Source organism: Cupressus sempervirens, chromosome 4 (genome assembly GCF_028749045.1).
Source record: "Cupressus sempervirens isolate cs-2001-9-10 chromosome 4, ASM2874904v1, whole genome shotgun sequence".
NCBI classification, from domain to species: Eukaryota; Viridiplantae; Streptophyta; class Pinopsida; order Cupressales; family Cupressaceae; genus Cupressus; species Cupressus sempervirens.
This window is the reverse complement of record NC_143121.1, coordinates 904004985-904026812: the sequence shown is the minus strand read 5'-3', so window position 1 is coordinate 904026812 and position 21828 is coordinate 904004985. Positions and strand designations below refer to the sequence as shown.

The 21828-nt window shown below is 37.3% G+C and overlaps 1 protein-coding gene across 1 annotated transcript in view; it reads right to left on the bottom strand.

Moving 5' to 3' along the window:
* Positions 1-21828, bottom strand: part of LOC149564305 (Rhodanese/Cell cycle control phosphatase superfamily protein) — a 228981-nt gene that overhangs the window by 147320 nt on the left and 59833 nt on the right. The window lies entirely within an intron of this gene.

The window sequence follows — 21828 nt, the reverse complement described above, 5'->3', positions numbered from 1 at the left end:
ATACCATGTACTTATAGGAAGAATGTTAACATAAAGAAATCTCCACAATCCATCATTTAGAGATAAGCTTTTTCTGGATTTGATTGTATACAATACTTTTTGCAATAACATTTTGAATCATCTGTGATCTATCATCAATATGAGAAGAGCAAGAGAAATACAAAAAGATGATGATGGATTGCGGAATACAAAAAGATGAATCTTTTTGCACCTCTATCTTTTCTCATCCTAATGATGAATCATGGAGTGTGATTTGAAAAGTTGATGCAAAAATATTGTACACGATCAAAACCAGAAAGAGCTGCTCTCTAGGAAGAACTTTTTCCGTAGTCTTGACATCAGGGAGATCCTTACAAGCATCAACAATTATGGATAAGAAAAGATAAATTACAAATCCTAAACGAGTATGGTTTAATCATATTGTTATGTTATTATCTAAATGTATCTACTCTTATAAAGGAGTGTCAGGCTTGCATTCAAAATCACCTTGGATTTGAATTTGAAAAGCTCCTCTAAGGAGACATCTAAAATTAGGATGATTCCTTCTTATTTGTATGTTCTCCCTATATTGAGCTTTAAGTTGAATATTACTATTGTATTATTATTGTGTATTTGTATTAAGCATTGCTGTATTCTTCTTATTATTTGTTAGATTTACAAAGCCCAATTTGCATCTTCATGATCTGGGTATCATCTTTGATTCTGGTACATTAAGCTAGTGGTTGCAACAGAATTTGAACAGGGTTTCTGTCTCTTCTGATTCATATTTCATCATGACCAATGGCTTGCTAAATGATCTTCCATGCTCAGAAAACATTTGAAGTCATTGATCCATAACAAATAACCTTCCTTGTAAGCATAATCATTGAGATATTATGCTATGATACAAACCCAATAAATGTTACCATCTCACTGATCTGGTAAAATGCTACTAAATTCAATGTACAAGTCCTTATTGCAGAAGATGTTAGATGCAACCCACAGATGTTCCATGCATTCATCATGTAGAATTAGAATGTGTGATAGTATTACAATTTCTGTACACTTTTAAATTAAGTAACAGCTTATACATCAAATATTATGATTTTGTTTTATGTCAAGCTTTTCAGCTTTACTCTTGTCTTTCCGTCCAATCAGAAATTATGTTTTGAACTTTGTCATGTTTCATACATCTCTTGCTTTTTGTTTTAAATTTGTATCTCTGCAGATCAACTATAGATTTCTCAAGTGTGTCTGACATGTTGAAGAACAGAGTACAAGAAAATAGAAAAGGATCAAGTACAACAGAGGATAAAAAGTGGCATATTGTGGATGTCACCATTATTGATGAACTGTTTTAATGATTACTAAACTAGCAATTTCACTTTAGTGCAGAAACATGGTTATCAAAACTTGCATTGGCTTAGAAACGAGCACATCTCCAGACATAGATACAAATTTTTGAAGAACAAAAATATACAAGGATACTGAATAACTACACCTAATTAAGGGTTGTGTTAGCACTGCAAAATTTGGCTAAGTCCTGTCAAGCTTCATTATATCCTATCGTGGTTCCATCCTCTGGTTATATAGAAATGGTTTTCCCAATGTGCTGGTCATTGTTCATGGCACTTTGGATCTTGTATTTTGTTGAAGTATCAGCCTGTAAGTAAATACTTTTGGATCAGTTTCAATATAATATTAAATAATATTGAAATGTTATTACTGAATGCAGAGAGAATGATATAATACTGAATTCACTGAATATCACTGAAGACTTATAGTATTTCTATGTTCGTTGTATTATCCAGCAAAGTTCAATGTTATAAAAGTATAAAGAAGGGCAGACAGTGAGTCACGACCGATAGGCGTGACTCACGCTGGAGTCACGTCTATCGGGCATGACTCAAAGTCACCCCGATTTATGATTATGACCGAACATTAACATTAAACTGTTGTTTTGCAATTCCATTATGCTGTCGATTAGTTAAGTCGGCAAGTATACTGATTCCAATGTATATTAAATATGTTTATAATTAAATCTGCATATATATGTATGTATGTATGTATGTATGTATGTATATATGTATGATTCCATTTAATATCTAAACATATGTAACAATAATAACATAAATAATTATAGATACATTAAATTTATGTTTTGACTAATCCATACATTAACACTCCCCCTTAAATTAGTAAGAAGGAAATACACAGAAGAAGTCTTTGATCAGAATACTTCTTAATATTAGATATGGTTGATTCATCAATGAGATGATATTATCAACTTATATTTGACATCATATGAGAGTTGGTCTATCAGAATATCTATAATAAGATATTCACCAAGCTCTTGAGAATAATGGCCTAGCAGAAACATCAATTTAATGATGATCACCAAATACTCAGAAATGGTATTGGCCTATCAGAATATCAGGGCAAGATATACACCAAGTACCGAAAATATATCTATACAAGCAACTTGTAGATAATCAAATTAATGATATCAACTGCCTAGTTGTTGATTTATAAGATAAAGTCATTACATGAAACAATTTCACAAAAATGAATCATGCTACAAGTTATTGTAAGTGTTAGAAAGGTTAATCTTTCCTTGGATATATATTTTAATTGGGATATTCCAGGGGTCCCTACATGTAGTTTGTCCACTTGTACACATGTGGAGGACATGTCATTGTTTGTCCTTTATTCCACATGTAAGGACAACTCTTGTTTATTTCTTTATTTAGTTTATCCTCCTTAAGAGGATTGTGACACTTTGCACACACCTATTATGAATGTGGCATTCATAGAAATGGGAGTTACAAATGCAACTCCTCTCTCATCTCTATATAAGAGATGCTCCTCCTTGTTTCTTCACAACTACAACAACACTCTTAGCACTTGATGTTATTGTATTGAGCTACTTTTGCTCCAACACTCTCTCTCTCTCTTCTCTAGGCATTTGCCTTCATTCATAATACTCACAAGGGGTTTTCTTTGCTTTCCCCTTATAAATCCTTGTCTCCATTGTTGAACCATCTTGGTGTATGCTCTTGGAGTTGCTTATCTTATGGTAACATTGTTTCACACTTAACTTACTTGGATTGTTTCTCGTTCCTTGCTCAACATTATCATTTCTTACAGTAAGGACGTCACTTTACAACAACTTCTCCTGATACAAGTGAAATCATTTTGAATTCGTCACTTCTTAATGATTAACATAGGTTATAAATTTATAATATATGAAATGTACAATAATCAATTTCTCTGAGACATTTTCTCAGATTTTACAATCATACCAAGTTTTTTACGAAAATGCTCCACTTTTGTTTTAGCAAGTGGTTTGGTAAGAGTGTTTGCAATTTGATCCTCTATACTAATATATTCCAACTTGATTACATCCTTCTCAACCATGTCTCGAACATAGTGGTATGGTATCTTAATATGTTTTGATCTGTTATGAAACACTGGATTAAGAGATAGCTTGATACAACTCTAGTTATCACAATAAATAGTAGTAGGTGAAGTGGCTTCCCAAATAATCCAAACAGAAGTTTCCTCAACCACACAACTTCTCTTGCTCCCATAGATGTAGCTATGTACTCGGCTTCTGTAGAACTCTGTGCTACTAAAGACTGCTTCCGACTAAACCATGATATCATTGCTGAACCCAAGGTAAAACAACATCCTAAAGTGCTCTTATGATTCTCTGAATTTCTTGCCCAATCAGAATCTGTATATCCTCTTAGATTTAGTTTAGTTTTAGTGTATTTGAGACCACATCCAATTGTACCACCTAGATACCTAAGAATGTGTTTTGCTGCTACTAAATGAGTTTGTTTAGGTTTGCACATGAATTGACTGAGAACATTTACAGCATAATAGATGTCAGGTCTTGTGTTTACCAAATACATTAAAGAACCAATTATCTGTCGATATAGAGTAGGATCAACACTTTCAGAATCTTCAGTTGCTTCTTTTAGTTTCTGGAGGTTTGCTTCCATAAGAGTTTCCATTGCCTTGTAGTCCAACATGCCAAATCTGTTGAGAAGATCCAGAGTATACTTCCCTTGATTTAAGAAGATTCCTTTTGAATGCTGCAATACTTCTAGTCCCAAGAAGTAGTGTAGTATTCCTAGATCTTTCATTTCAAATTCAGATATGAGATCTTGTTTACATTTTTCAGTTAGATGATCTTCTTCTGTGATCAAAAGATCATCAACATATAGAACCATGATTAACATATCTCCCTGTATTACCTTGTAATATAGATTTGAATCTACAATGTTTTTAGAGAAATCAAGTTTAGTTAGATGCTGATCTATCCGTTCATACCAAAGCTCAGGGATGTCATGTCCCCTCTTTTAGCTCAGTCTAGCAGAGACATGTGAGTCAGCTTATTATGGGGTCTTGTAGGCTGTCAGGGTTGGATAGAGACCCAGTATGGTTATTCAATGTTGGGGACTTGATGTTCTGGCAGTTATTGATCAGTTGGGAGACATTCCTTGTTTTTAGGAGGTAGTTCCTACTTTTTAGGAGGTATTATCTTGCCCAGGGTTGGGTCTCCATGAGATTACTCTTTGGGTTCAGTTTCAGAGGGATAGGGCTTGTTTCCTAAATTTTAGGAGCATCCCTAGATTTTAGGAATGAGACTGTCAGTGGATCCTTGATTTTTGACTTCAGTCACAAACAGGTGACAGGATGATTTTATGGTTTGTAATGTCAGTTGGGCATTTTGTGGCTATTTGAGTTATATTTTTAATATTTTCTAAGTTAGCGTTTAATAATTAAATAAGCCTAAGTTATAGCCATTTTGGAGTAATAAGGGGTTTTTGGCCTCATCTGGATTGCTTATCCCTTGGTGTAATAGCTCGTTGGAAAGGTCTTGAACTTTTCTAAATATTTCTCTTTTGACTCAGAGCATTTCGGTGAACGGATTTCTTTCTATTGGGAAAAGATCATTTTCTAGATACTTGACCACTTTAAAAATGAGAAATATATTATTTCATAACCCAACGCCACATGTAGACACTTTTAGGGTTTGAGCTAAGTTTGGTGGGTTATAAGGAGATGAAGACAAAGTTCAAAGCTATTATTGACATATTACATTTTGGATTTGGGTTTTGGGCTCTGACTGGGCTTTCAGCATTTGGGACGCCAAACCCTCTTGCTTTGCCTATTTGGGACATAGCCCCCAAAACAGTGGTTTGGATTCTTAGCAGTCAGAAGCATCTTGGAGATTGTGCATTGTTTCTTCAGGGGAACGCAGTATTGAGTCAGAATTTTAGTTGGGGTTTGGACATTTTATCCACTTGTGGACACTTTGCAGTTGTACGGTCGCACTTGGCAACCATATTCTTTCCACGTGCAGCACTTGAAGAGCTGGAATCTAGCCATAACTTCTTTCTAGACTCATATTTCTCATTCACGCCTTCAAGTTGGCTTTGTCCTTGGTTGTATTCATCTGGATATGATTATAAATCTTCATCCAGTTACTTATTAGGCACATATTCTAGAAAATCTGCTTGAAGCAACTTTGTTTTAAATATATTCGGAATACATTTTCAGAACCGGTTCATGCTATTGTACTTCTGTTATTACTTATTGAAAATCATCAAAAATACAAAACAATCAAACCCTTCTGCAACTTCTATCTAGCTCTGGAAGGAAATTTTAATAAACAAGGGAAACAAATTTAAAACTATAAATCTACAACAGATTAGCAAAAAACATCCATCAGGGATCTTTCAGGGGAGCTTGTTTCAATCCATATAAGGCCTTTTTTAATTTGCATACATGAGTTTGTTTATTGTGTACTTCAAATCCTTCTAGTTTTTCAAGATAAACTTCCTCTTCTATAACACCATTCAAAAATGCAGTCTTTATATCCATTTGATGAGTTTTCCATCCCTTGGATGCAGCAATGGCTAAAACAGTTTTGACTGAAGTATATCTGGCTACTAGAGCAAAAGTTTCCTCATAGTCTATTCCTTCCTTTTGGGAAAATCCTCTTGCTACAAACCTTGCTTTGTACTTGTCAATACTTCCATCTGTAGAATGTTTAATTTTAAATAGCCATTTAGAGGAGACAACTAATTTATTTTTAGATCTAGGAACAATATCCCAAACATCATTTTTAAGTATGGAGTTATATTCTTCTGTCATGGCATCTTTCCAATGTTGATGTTTTATTGCTTCTTTTACATCAGATGGTTCAAATTTAGAGATTTCACTCATTAATGCAATGTAACTTGAGCATATGTTAGGACGTTTTCTTTCCCTAATGAAATCTAAGGGAATGGAATTGTTTTCTTCAATTAGCTTTCTGGCCCATAGTGGTCTTTTCTTTTCCTCAGAGGTGAGAATAATGTCCATGGGGTCAATTGATTTATCTTCCTCCATTAGAGACTCCCTCTCACTATCAAATTTTTGTTTTTCTAGGGTTTCTTCTGAATTTGATTCATTTTCTTCTTTAGATCTTTTGTAGGCCAAATCTTCATCAAATATTACATCTCAACTTAGTTCAATATTTCTTTGTCTAAGGATATAGATATGATAAGCTTTGGAAGTTTCACTATAGCCTACAAAGATTCCTTTCTTTCCTGAGGGCTCTAGTTTGGTTCTCTTCTCTTTGCGAATATGCACATAGATAGGGCAACCAAAAATTCTCAAAAATTTAAGATCAAGTTTCTTCCCGGTAAATACCTCTTCAGGGGTCTTGAATTCAAGATAAGAGTGAGGACACCTATTTTGAAGGAAAACAACAGTATTTGAAGCTTCACCCCAAAGAAAAGTTTCAAGATTTTGATCATGAAGCATTGCTTTAGCAGAATGAACTATGAATCTATTCTTTTTCTCAGCTATTCCATTCTGTTGAGGATTATAAGGAATAGAACACTCCCTCTTGATCCCAATAGTTTTACAAAAATTTATAAAGATATTCGAAATGTACTCTTCACCATTGTTTGTTCTTAATACTTTTATTTTCTTTCCAGAAAGGTTTTCTACAAGGGCTTTAAACTCTTTAAATTTAGTCAAGATTTCTTCAGATTCTTTACTTTTAAGAAAATAGATCCAAGTCTTCTTAAAGAAATCATCCACAAATATGATATAGTATAGGGAACCTCCTAGAGAGGGAATTGACATATGATCACATAAGTCTAAATGAATAAGTTCTAGAACTTCTTTGGATTTGGTTTGACTATTTTGGAATGTAGTTTTAATATTCTTTCCTAGAGCACAACCCTTACATGTTCCTTCATGGTAAGGATTAAGTTTAGGTATACCTATTACCATTTTCCTATGGAAGGTAATCCTCGAAAATGAAGATGACCTATTCTCCTATGCCAAATTTCATTTTCTTTGAAAGAATCATGAATTAGAGTTGAATGAGATAGAGAGTTGATCTGATAAAGACATCCATGTCTAGAGCCAATTTTGAATGCATTTTTTATGTTAGAATTCTTAGGCCAAGCTAAGACCTTTCCTTCCATAAATGTAATTCTAAGTCCTTTATCTTCAAGAGTAGAGATAGTAAGTAAGTTTCTTTTTATGCCAGGTACATATAGTACCTTAGTAACTTCAATTGTTTTCCCTAATTTTAGATGAATAGTACATGTTCCTATTCCCATTACAGGGTAGCTTGTATCATCTCCAATGGTTACTTCATCAACATAGTCTTCTTGTAGAGAGTCTAACTATCCTTTAAAACTTGTGATATGTCGAGAGGCTCTGCTATCAATTACCCAAGTACTAGATCTGGTTGATGCTTCACTGGAGAGAGCTGAATAGAAAGCATTATGTTTAGAATTTCTATTTGAGTTTTGAGTGGTTGCAAATGAAGCTTGTGGTTTAATTCTATCAGGACATCTAGATGCCAGATGTCCAAGTTTATCACATCTATAACATTTCATTTTGGAGAAATCAGTGTGCTTTTTCCTTCCTTTGAATTTTATTTTCTTCTTATTTACTTGAGTGGAGAGAACTTGTAACTCTTCTTTTAAGGAGGAAACATTTTGATCTCGAGCTACTTGCATACACTCTTCTTGTATACAGTCAGCTTTAAGCCTTTCAAATTTAGGTAATTTTGACCGAGAGCATACCCCTTTTCTGAAGGTATCCCATGATGATGGAAGACCTTTTAGAGCCATTATTGTTAACTCCTTTCCATCACAGATGTGTCCTATGGAAGAAAGTTGATTTCGAAGATCAGTTATTGTCATAAAGTAACAGGAAATTTTCTCTCCTTTATTCATTTTAATATTTGAGATTCTATCCTTTAATGTGATGATCCGAACAGCATTATTTATCTCAAACATATTTCCAAGAGCATTGTACATCTCATGTGCAGTGTCCAGTTCTGAATTTGCAGGTAGAAGATGAGTCTTAACACCGTCCACAATAATTTTCATAGCTTTATTGTTGTCACTCTCCCATTTTTCTAGTTCATTAATTCCTTTAGGTGGTGGATCAGAATTTTCAATAAACTTATTTAGACCATGTTCTTTCAGTATAAGTTTTAGTCGTAATTTCCAGCCTGCGAAATCTGAATCACCTTCTAATCTGTCTTCCAACCTCGTACCATTCACCATTTTTATTTTATAAGTATTTAAAAATATTTAAATATAAAAATCTGATTACAATCTGATATCAGGATCACTTCTCTAAACCTGCTCTGATACCATGTTGAAGTATCAGACTGTAAGTAAATACTTTTGGATCAGTTTCAATATAATATTAAATAATATTGAAATGTTATTACTGAATGCAGAGAGAATGATATAATACAGAATTCGCTGAATATCACTAAAGACTTATAGTATTTCTGTGTTCATTGTATTATCCAGCAAAGTTCAATGTTATAAGAGTATAAAGGAGGGCAAACAGTGAGTCACAACCGATAGGTGTGACTCACACTGGAGTCACGTCTATCGGGCGTGACTCAAAGTCACCCGCGATATATGATTATGACCGAACATTAACATTAACCTGTTGTTTTGCAATTCTATTATGCCGTCAATTAGTTAAATCGGCAAGTATACCGATTCCAATATATATTAAATATGTTTATAATTAAATCTACATATATATGTATGTGTGTGTGTGTGTGTGTGTGTGTGTGTGTGTGTGTGTATGTATGATTCCATTTAATATCTAAACATATGTAACAATGATAACATAAATAATTATAGGTACATTAAATTTATGTTTTGACTAATCTATACATTAACATATTTACACTTCTTTTTAGTTGACTAGACTTGTATGTTGAAAATTTGAGTTGGCACCTCTTTATTTGTCCACGTCAACATCATGTTTGGTCGAGCGGTCGGTGACACTTCTTTTATGCTTTATCTCCAACTTGCAAGTCAATTTCATGTTTAACAATTTAAATGGCAAGTTAGCAAGTGTTCGTTTAAGTTTAAGTCACAAGGCCTCTAGCTGTTTGAATGATAATGTTTTATGTTAGCAAGCTAGATAGTGCTTTCAATTTCGCTCTGGTCGCAGGGTCTCATGTTAGACTGGAGTCATGCTTTATAATTTTCTTAGGTTAGTATGGTTTAGTTTGTACACTTGCAATGAGATTTTCAAAATATGTAGGATAAACACTTCTAAAATGAAAAATGCCTATTGGATAAGAGCAAGAACCAATATTTGGCTACAAACCAAGGTTTACCTAGAAAAACCAATGGATGCCAGCTATTGGCTAAATCCAAGACCAATATTCTACATCAACAAGAAATTATCAAATGGACTATCAATATGTTAAAAAGGTGACTCAACCTTGCTCCTAATATTTCTAAATAAAGAATGTAGTTTTAAGATGTTGAAATATTAAAATGCAATTCAGCTATACGGTTAATATTTGCAAAAATTTAAAGTTTGGTTGTTTGGTGTACTTCTACGGATGTTTGTTTTAAAGATATTTTTCAGGTTTACAACTCAAAAAAATAAAACCTCAACAGCCTCGCATAGAAAAAGTCAGGCCTCACATTAGAAATATAAAAAACATCTAGGACACTCAAAAGAGTTGTAACAGGGAGTTACACTTGTTGACCAATTTATGATGCAAGTTATGACACATCATAAGGCATCTTTGAATAAAGATAAAGAAACCAAAATGAAATGCTCAAGTTAGTGAGTGGATTATGACAAACATATGGGAGGTGGAAGGAATATTCTATTTTAAGCCTATGGACTCATCTTGGGATTCGGGTAATGAATTTCTAACAAGGGATTTGAGTGTCACATTTTAAGTAGTTTTAACTCATAGTTTTGTAATTACCATTGGACTGTTTTGTATATTATTCCTCTTACTTAATAGACACTTGAGGAGGTTTTTGATACTAGAATTACTCCAAAGATGTATCTTGGTGATATTCTTGTAAGGGCATGTCCTTGAAATTATATTGTAACCTATATTGTACCACAATCTTGTTTTTGTCTTGTTTGTGTTCCTCCTTTTGTAATTGTAGTTATTTGACTTGCACAATACTTACCTTTAAATTTAGTTTAGAAAGCATTTGCACGCACTTTGCTTCCTTCACACCACACAACTACAAAATGTAATTCGCATGAGCAATACAAAAAGTCATTACTATAATGAATAGCAAGCATCTATGCAAAGCTTAACAAGACTACTTGATTCAATTTAGCTCACAAGATTACAAACATAACAATAACAATAACAAATGAAATGTTTCTATGCAAAGCTTAACAGGACTACTTGATTCAATTTAGCTCACAAGATTACAAACATAACAATAACAATACCAAATGAAATGTTTCTATGCAAAGCTTAACAAGACTACTTGATTCAATTTAGCTCACAAGATTACAAACATAACAATAACAATAACAAATGAAATGTTTCTATAGCATAAACTTTGCATTCACCATCCTTTGCTAAATACAAAACACAAGGACTTGACTCCTTTTAAATGTCCATCTCAACAACACAAGTCTAGCATCAACTCCTATATTTCCCACCATGCAAACACAATGAATTTCAATCTTAAATGACAACAGCTACAGTATGAGTGTGACGTTCGACTCTCATTACATATAATGTGTTACATATTTATAGCCTTTCAAAGGTAGCTTTCAGGGCTCTAGTAATATTTTTAAAATAGCTTTAAAGCGAACCCTAATTTCCTTCCATTGGCAAAGGCGAAAAGTACTTCAAAATAGCCTAAAATTTGCTTTCTTCCCAAAACCGATCTAGTCAATAGAATAGTGCCATCTTTTTGTATGGTTTTTTATTCAAAATGCTTACATTTGGCATTTGGATTTGGATTTTCAGCCAACTGATTCCTTGTTGCACTTTTGAGGTGGCATCAACAAGTGAAATTTGTGAATTTTTATTTTATGAACCATTGTAGTATGTTGATCATATTATAATCAATTAGTCGCCACATCAATTGTCCCTTCTTGACTAGCTCAAACAAGAAAAAAATGTGATTTATAATCATTTTTCTCATCATACACTAATCATATTATTATGATTTTTTACCACCTATTTGACAACTTTCAATTGGTTGAGCCACTATATGAGTGTGAAATACACTTACCTCCTTTCATGTGGCTGTTGATCTATTTTTTATGCAATCAACCACCTAAATTGAAGTTTTTAACTAGAGTCACCATTTACAAAGTGTGAAACCCTCCTTGTACATTTCACTTAAGGCATTTCCCTTCTTGGTAGAGTTACTAGCTTGGCTTACCACTTTGAAAAGTGCAATCTTCACCTCACTTTACTTTGGCAGATTGTTTAGAAGTTGGTTAACAGTTTTGGCATAGAATTGGAATGGTCTTGGCACCTTCAAATGGCAGTTTAACTTTGCAATTTCTAAGCATTTCTTCCTTCTATGCTCAATACTAATTACTAAGGTCCTTGCCCACTTTGACTCTTCAAGATCAATAACTATATATAAACAATTCATTGATTGAGTCTTTTTCCTAGAATTTCATGGTGAATTTCAATGGCTTAGCATAATGATCAAGATCTACTAGTACAATTGACTAAGAAACCTTAATTTATGTTGTAGAATAACATGAATGTTCACAGTTCATTTCTTGTAGGCACACCTAAGTTCAATTATTTCACATCTATCAAATCCTTTTGGCTAATAATCATAATACAATTGTCAATTGAAGAAACTTCTCTAGCATTTGCATCAAAGCCTATAGCCAACATTCAACTACTACAATTGTCACTTGAAGAACCCTCCGACATTTGCAGTGTTCCACAAGGTCCCCCTTCAAATCTCATTAGGATGCAATCCCCACTCAAATCCCACTGTGTCCAAGACAAGCGCATTCCCAAGATTTGGGGGCTTGATGATGCAGGAGCATCATCCTTCTGATCTTCTAATGTTTTGAATCATTTCCTATGTTTTGGAATGTATACTTTTGTTAAACTAAGTCAAATTAATTTTAGTTTTTGTCAAAGCAAAGCAAGTTTTGTTTGTCAAAAAAAATTAGATTTTGATTGACTCCAGTCTATTAAATAAGTTTAGTTTTTGTTTGGTTCTGGTTTTTTTTATTTATCTCCTATCGCCACTTAAGTTGGTATAGGGGATGTCGTTCCAAGTTGTTGGTTTTTAGTTTGCCTTGGTGGCATACAATATTGGCAGTTTCTTGATCAATCTGGAAGGAATTCATCTGGGGAAAAAGTCAAGGAATTAAAACAATGGGGAAGAATAGATGCTAGAGGTTGACTACTGGATGCCAACCATCTATTGAAGAGGAACGGTGTGAGGAACTGGATATAGGCAGACCATTTGCAAGAGGAAATTGGGGGAAACTTTGTTGAGACGGATGTAGTTTGGCATTGACAGTAAAGAGTCTGTGCGAGTCTATGCAGAGTGGGATTATCCTTGAAGTATCAAAGATCTTGTAACTGTTCTTGGAATTTCAGAATAATGAAAACAAGGTTTTGTTCCTCTGTTTTCAAGTTTCAATCTATATGGAATATTTGCATGCTCTGCAATCATTTGATCTTATCATTCTAATTCATGTCACATGGTGCGATTGAGGATTTAATAAAGATAACTCTTTGATTTATCTTCGTACTTTCCAATTTTTAATTCATTCTAGGTCTCTATTTATTTGTCTGCCCTCTATCTTGCTATAGGACTGCCATCTGTCGTCGGTAGAAATTGTGTATCGGCCGACGGGTTCCTTCGGTAAAAGTCTTGTTATGTAGCCGACAGGAAAACAGTTTGTAACGGGTATAATGTACTTAGCCGACGGATACCTTCGGGAAGGTTCGTTGGAAAGTATTTATAACCCCTTCGGGAAGCATTGTATTCATGGGATCATTATCATATGAGAAAAGCATAATGTACTGTTGGCATATGCGAATAATAATAGAAGTTCTGCTATTTGTTGTTCAGTGTTTGTATCGATTGTCGGTGTGCGTTGCTTAATTAATCCATACGGTAAACATTTGGCGCCGTTGCCCGATGGATCTGGCACGCAGGCAGGCGGAGATGAATTAAATGCCGAATCAGTTGAACAAAGACAAGAGTAAGCTAAAGGAAAAAGATGACATACGCGTTGCGCAGGAAAATTTAATTTTGGCTCAGCAGATAGAGCGTCGAAGGAGGTTTCAGAAGATTTCCGACAGAAGCAAAAGTGCGGAAGGATTGTTGAAAGAGACTCGACAACGGCTTGATTTGGTGGAAGAAGCGAGGGAGGAGTTTCTGAACCTGCATACGCCACGGGAAGAGAATCCTGATGGAAGCAGATCGACTCGCACAGCTCGGAGTGCAGAAGGAGCACGAGCGTGGAGTGACCTCTTCGTCCGAGATATACTTCCGGAACGGACAGCTACGGTTGACAAACCCTCTTCTTCACCAAACAGCGCGGAAGCAGAAAACAGCGCGGGTGTTGAAAGTAGCGCGGAAGCAGAAAACAGCGCGGGTGTTGAAAACAACGCAGGTGTTGAAAACAGCGCGGAAGCAGAAAACAACGCGGACGCAGAAAACAGCGCGGGTGTGCAAAACAGCGCGGGTGTCCAGAACAACGCGGGTGTTCACAACAGCGCAGGTGCTCAAAACAGCGCGGGAGTGCAAAACAGCGCAGGTACACAACAAAACCCTCGACATACAGTAATAATGGCAGGTCCGAAGGAAAAATTGCCTAAATTTGATGGTGATGAAGCAGCTGATCCCATTCGACATTGTAAAACATGTGAAACGATCTGGAGGGCGAATGGCATAACAGATACAAACGAATGGATTCGACAATTTCCCGCAACCCTACGGGGTGTTGCCATTGATTGGTTTACTGATGCCGATCCACAGAAATTAAATAGTTGGGATAACATTAAGAAGGAGTTCATCGCGGAATTTCAACTTTTGCGTGATGACAATGAAATTGTCGCAGAGATATTCAATACCAAGCAAAAGAAGAATGAAACTGTACGGGTCTTTGCCAGGAGGTTGAAGGACTTAATCAGTAAGATGGAGAATAAACCAGCTGACGGGTTACAGAAACGATGGTTCATTGAAGGCCTTCACCCGAAGCTGCGGAAAAAGATGAAGATCGTGCCGCCATCCACATACAATGAAGCTTACAACCGAGCAATGAACCTCGAAAGTGACCAGAAGACAAAGAAGCAGAAGAAGACCAGCTCGTCCGATTCAGATGACGATACATCCTCCGGAAATGATAGCAGCGATGACGAAGGAAGCAACAAGAAGGTTCGTGCCCTTCAGAAAGACATGCTTCGGATGATGAAGGAATTCAAGAACATGAACAAGGAACCTAAGGGCAATGACTTATGGTGCACGGAATGTAAGAAAGAAGGCCATACAAAGGGATCCTGCCCAAAAGAGCAATTTTGCGAGATCTGCCAGATTATGGGACACTCAATAAAGGACTGCCCTTTCAATTTGAAAACAAGAACACCACAGCAAGTGTTCCTGACACAGGAGGCCTCTCCGTCCGGAGGGAATGGGAACACCAGTACGGAAGGTGCCACATCAGGCGGATATAGAAACAACCGGCGCGGTCCAAACAACAACAGCACTAACAACAATGGTGGCAACAACAACAATGGAGGAAGGAGTCGCATTCAGTACGATGCAAATGGTCGGCCAATTGTTCAATGCCGCGCATGCAATCTGTGGGGTCACTTCGCCCGCGACTGCACAACAACAAATACACCGAAGTTACTATGCCGCTGGTGTGGACCTGGTGATCATGATGATACCAAGTGCCCAAAGTCCGGAGTAAATCTGATTACTGTAGGAACAGACGAGGAAGAAGTTTTGGCCATCACTCGGAAGCAAGCGAAGCTTTATCCTGACCCAGCAGAAGAAAAGAGGAGACTGGAGGAAGCAAGGGCAGAAATCCAGAAAGCAACACAGGCAGAAACGACACACCTGAAGGACACGCCGAGTACTTCCGTACGGAACTGCGCAGAACAGAACATTGTTCGGCAAATTTTGCAAGCCGAGATACCTGTCAGGATAAGTGATCTGTTGCTCACTATGCCTCAGCTCCGATCGGCACTCACAAACATGGTTCCCGCTGCTCAACTACCAGGAGAACATGGAAGGAAGCAAGAAAGTGGAGCAAGTACAGTACACAAAAAGGAGAAGGAAAGTGGCGCAAGTGCAGAAGATCCAATGTTGTTAGCCCTCTCATCCGGACGCCACCCAGCAGTCGTCGAAATGGGAATTCTCAGGACTGTATTGACGGAAACAATTGTGGACGGAGGGTCCGGTGTTAATGTGTTGCCTGAAGACATTTGGAAAAAGTTGGGACAGCCGACATTATGGCCGCCTACATTCCAGCTGCTAACGGCCGATCAACATGGAATCAAGCCATTGGGAGTCCTGACAGCACAACCAGTGACGATTGGAACACAACCGTTCCTATTGGACTTTGTCGTAATCCCACTGAAGCGAAGGGGATATGATGCCATTCTGGGCCGGGGGTGGCTGATACAAGCCAAGGCAAAGCACGATTGGAAGAAAAATACTTTATCACTCGAAAGCAAAGGCCGAAAGTATGTCATCGATCTACACACTCAGATGGTTGGAGAAGAAGCTCTATCGTCAGATTCCGAAGGAGAAGATGATGAGAGGAGGCAGAGTATGGAACCCGATCAGGAGGGAGTCCTACAATTGGAAGGAGATGATGATCTGGATTCAGTAAATGGTCTTTACCACTGGCAGATAGAGGATTATGAGCTCTTTCCAAGTTGTAATATGCTAAGGATCGACGAAGGTAAGAAAGGAGGAAATGAATGTCCGAAGGAACACAAAGAAGCCGACGAAGGAAATGAGTGTCTGAAGGAACATGGAGAAGCCGAAGGAAGAAATGAGTGTCTGAAGGAACATGGAGAAGCCGAAGGAAGAAATGAGTGTCTGAAGGAACATGGAGAAGCCGAAGGAAGAAATGAATGTTCGAAGCAACATAAAGAAGTCGAAGAAGAAAACGCGGATATGACTGAAGCTGAAGGACATAACATACAGTACGAACCGAAAAGAAGGAAAGATTCTACTGTACGATTGCGCAGGAAGAAAGTATTATGTCAAACCACAAATATAACAGAAAGGTACTGGCAGCAAGGAAGGCACACGATACGGTCTGCACAGGAAACAAAGCGAAAGGGTCTAATAAAAGTTGCAGCAGTACGGAGTGAAAATGTTATTGACGGACAGAAGGGGCAGTTGACAGAGTCCATGGTACGGGGCTTCGGGAACAAACTGGGCGATATGGAGATGACACAGAACAAGCGTAGCAGGTTTCCACTCGGACAGTGGGTGTTGTACGACGATCGAAATGAGATCAAACCAGGCAAGTTCAAAATTAAATGGGTAGGGTCGTACCAGATGAGGGAAGTAAGCAATAACAGAGCAATAAAACAGTGGATGCTAGACCGAAAGGAAGTATTCGATGTAGTGAAGAGGTCGAAGTTGAATGTCTGCAATGAAAGAAGTAACACACCCCCATGGACGAATAACTGAGAAAAGACTGTAAGTACTGTATATATGTAAATATTGTACATAATTGTTCCAGGAGTGAGATTTTTATAAAAAAAAATTAAAAATAAATAAAAATAAATAAAAATAAAAAAAAGTGAAGTAAAGCACCGTACGGTTTCTGGAAAGCACCGTACGGATTTTGAAGTGCCGTACGATTTTTCAGAAGTGAAGTACGGATTTTGAAACTAAAGTGCAGATTTTGAAGACCACCGTACAGTTTTCCATCAGCAACGTACGGATTTCATGTTACCGTACGGATTTCCATCAGCAAGGTACGGATTTTATGTTGCCGTACGGTTTTTCCATTGGCGAGACAATCCAAATTGCAGTAGAATTTTTTAAGAATGCACGGATTTCATGTTGTAGTACGGTTTTTAAAGCCACCGTACGGATTTCATCACCACCGTACGGATTTTATTGCAACGGTACGGATTTCATAGTGAGGGGCATTGTACGGTTTCCATAAGCACCGTACGGATTTCACAAGAAAAAATTGTTGTACGGTTCTCAATGTTTGAAGAATGGTGTAAAGCTTTTCAAATAAATTAATTGTACGAGCTCTCAAGAGGCTGCTGTACGGATTTTTAGAGGAAGATACCGTATGACTTGTTATAAGCTTTTGTTTCGTACGGATTTTAAAGCACATATATTAAGCATGCGGATTTTAGAGCCTCTTTTTTTGTTAAAAAAAAAAAAAAAAAAACGTCGACAAATCGAGAATGCTCAGAATGAGTATCAGATGATACCATAGGGAAGAGGAAGAATCAGCGATTGCCAGAAAGAGTGTAGAATCGGCAGAAAATGACAGAAATGGTGTGTTCCGTGCAGTTTTGTGTGGGTTTCACAGTGCTAAATTGGTCTTGGCGGCGAGGGGCGCTGCCCCTCGACCCCGCCCTGTACAGGGAGCGCACCCGGGGCGCTGCCCCAGGACCCCGCGAGGGCGCTGCCCCTCGACCCCGCCGGGGGCGTTGCCCCCTGGACCCCCAGTCGTTGCGGATATCAGTCGTGGGAGTCTGACCAGTTGAGAAGAATTGAAGTTGCTGCAAGCATGGACCTTCTGTGTACCAGAGGCAGTGGGAGCAGGTGTTGGCTGTGAGGCTGTCTTGGTGGATGTGTAGAGAGCTCGGGAGGAGCTGATCATCCAGTTGGAGGCAGTGCAGCGACACTTGGTTCAGTGTACTCGGCATTGGAAGGCAGAAAGCGGCACAGGTGGCTATCAGGGTCAGATGTCAGATTGGCTAAAGTGACAGTGTTGGGTCAGTCATTATATTTTGGTTGTTGATTTGTCTCAAAGATTTTGTAATAGTCGTCGGGAGACGACTTTTCTTTTTTGGGGGGAATGATGTCGTCGGTAGAAATTGTGTATCGGCCGACGGGTTCCTTCGGTAAAAGTCTTGTTATGTAGCCGACAGGAAAACAGTTTGTAACGGGTATAATGTACTTAGCCGACGGATACCTTCGGGAAGGTTCGTTGGAAAGTATTTATAACCCCTTCGGGAAGCATTGTATTCATGGGATCATTATCATATGAGAAAAGCATAATGTACTGTTGGCATATGCGAATAATAATAGAAGTTCTGTTATTTGCTGTTCAGTGTTTGTATCGATTGTCGGTGTGCGTTGCTTAATTAATCCATACGGTAAACACCATCACTTGAGAAGACATACCCCAACCCCTCCATCCCACAACCTCTAATTCAAACTGAGCGGTATTTCCAAGGGAACCCTTTAGTTTGGGGATGGCTTGGTGACTCCAAGAGCATCCTAACCTTTCCCCAGGACTTCTAAGCATCCACTATGGTAACAAAATTAAAAAGACAATATTTTTAAAATTTTAAAAACCTTTTCAATTTGCATGCCACAGGTCCTAGCAACAAGGGTTTAAGGGCCTCATCCAAACCCTAATAAGCATCCAAGCATCATTCCAAAATCCAAATTACTCTAAGTTTTAGCAATTAGTAGGGACTTCATATTGCAAAAAACAAAGTGATTAAATGTAATGTCCCCAGTTTAGAGTTGTGTATTTGATGAATTTAGTCTATTATTGGGTCCTTGTAGGCTGATACTGGTGTCTAGACGACCTTGTTGTGGAGTTATTAGGCTCTCCAGTGGCCTATGGTGAGTTTTGGCTCTGTTTTGAGAGACTTACTATTTATAGTAAGTCACTAGTTGGTCCCGATGAGCTCAGATGAGTTAGAGGAGTTGAGTGATGCTCTCAGTTTTTATTTATGGCTTCTGGTTTGGGATCCAAGAATCTTGAAGGGATATTTATTTTTAGTAAGTCACCTTGTCAAGTTCATTCATCGTCTTTCTTCATCAAGATCACTCACGTGTTGTCAGATTTTGATTTTGATGCTTTCTTCAGTCATTTTTACAAGATGGGTGAACTATAATTATTATTCAACTAAATATGTTGAGGTTGATATTTTTGTTGGTATTGTTTATTGGCCACCTTAGTGTCACAGCTCATTTGAACCAGGTTGAAAAGTTTATAATCTTGAGCACCAAGAAACAATGACCTTCTATGTCAGAATATCATAATATGGTTGAAAAGGTCTTTTGTGGAGCAAAAGTAAATTAATAAATTATATTATGTACCTAAGTATAAAGCAAAGAGGCTTTTAAGTGAAAGGTGTTTTGAAGAAGTCATCTTTATTTATTGTAAAAACAATGCTTTGTGAGGAAGGAATTCATTTTTTATAATTGTTTTAGATATATTTCTTGGTGAGGGTATGAGTTTTACTGAATTTCTTGAGGACTGATTCCTCTTGATCTGAGAATCAATTTGCTGATGTTGTAAAGAAAATTGGATTTAGTCTTCTGAATCTGAGTGTGCATTCAATTCATTGCTAAGGAGTAGTGAATTGAATTATTTCTTCCATCTGATTTTGGACGTCTTCTATAATATTGTTACTGTGTTTGCAGAGGGCGATTGAAGGGCTGCAAGTTGGGCATTTAACATCACTGCACTTGGGCACCATTGTCACTAAATTTGAGTGTCTATTATCTCTGTTTGTGAGGCGGCATTTGTCTTGTATTTTGGTGTTGTTTCAGCATTTCATTCATAGCTGTTGTCCATTATATCTTGTATTTGGGCATTGGAATTCTTCAGCAAATCATTGGCAATATTCATAGTGTTTAGTGTTGTATCACTGGAAGTCTAAACTACCAAATAGCATCTGCTATCAAACGCCATTAAGGGTGATCCGCATCATACATTTGGGACGCCAATATTGGCGTCACATTGCTGCTGCAGCTATATATATTTGGGCCTGCGATTACATAATAAGAGGCAGCCATTATTTCATCAGACCTGCATTCACTGTTTAGGCATCGGAATATCAATTGTGGAGTTGGCAATTCATGTCATACTGTTGCAAATTGACTTTTATTATAGAGATTGCCAGGTTCTCTTCTTAATTGTAATTCCATTATTGTATAAGGAATAATTCTATGCAAGTTTCATAAATGCAAACTATACCGAACTTCAATACTTGGCTTTGCTAGATATTATATTGGTGTTATATTTATTTTAGTATTTATTATTCAATTGAAAAAATCCAAAAAAATTGCAAAACATCAAAAACCGAACACTCCTTCAGCATAGCTATAGAGAGAGTCAGTCCAGGATCATTACACTAGTATCAAAGCAGTTTTTTGTCATCCTGTGGAGTAGGAAAATATTTATTATTATGATCGGTTGTTTTAATTTGAGTGACCAGCAGTCTTGCACTTATTTCAGCTATGGACAGATATAGAAAACCTAGTAATTATGGGATCCAGTTGAATAGCAGGAAAATATGAAGAAGCAAACAAATGCCATGATGAAGAGTGTGGAAATGCTTAAACAAAATCAGAAAAGGATGGAAGCAAGACTTTCAAATCCGGTGACAGTTGAAAGGGCAGCTAGGCATACGGTTTCCATTTTTGAAAGGTCTTCATCAAGAATGCAAGAAGATGTATTAGAGTTTTTTAAAGGTGAGACATCCAAAAGTCTTCATCATGAGTTGTCAGCAGCTTGTGATCAACTTAGTGGGGCAGCCACTAGTCCTATCTGTAGATATAATGTTGGAAACTCTAAACAGGGACATGTGTATGTGTTTGTTTTGTCAGTGGACAAAAGCACTCAATTTCAGTAGTTTGAGGATTCCAGAGTTAGTACTTTGGAGGATGTTGAGGAAATGCTAACTACATTTGATGGCAGTCTCACATCAATTGGTAGTAGTGGGGATATGGGCAATACGGGCTCTGATTGTCAGGACACTAGTCCCTTATGTGAGCATGTTGATGATGTTGCAGATAGTGTGAGTGCAGATAATGCAGTCATTACAACTGTTAGTTTTAGTTTAGACTCTCTTTAGGAGGGGTTGTTTTTAAGACTGTATAGAGGATAAGAGCACTGACAGCTCTGATCTGTATGGAAGTTGTCATACTATTGATTCAATGCAGGAGGCAACAGTCTTCTCAGATGGGACAATGAGGGCATGAAGCTACCCAGTTATGACACTCATGGTTTGGGTATTACGAAGGACTTAGTTGATGTAAATTTATGCCCTGGTGATGTTGATCTACATGATGACGTTGAGTCATGTATGTAGCAGCAGGTAGAGGGTCTCCATTGGACAGTGTTGATACTAGTATGGCGGGAACCTCTGATGTTTCGTGTGTTGATGATTCATGTTGCAGCAAGTCTGATATATTATATGAGATTTTGGGTGATGACTCAGAGCGGTTAGTAGATGATGTTAGGTCCCAGGATTGTGGCTTACAGGGACTTACTAATGATAGGAAAGCAGAGACATGCAAGGAGTTTGACATAGTAGTGACTTCCACTTCTTCAAAG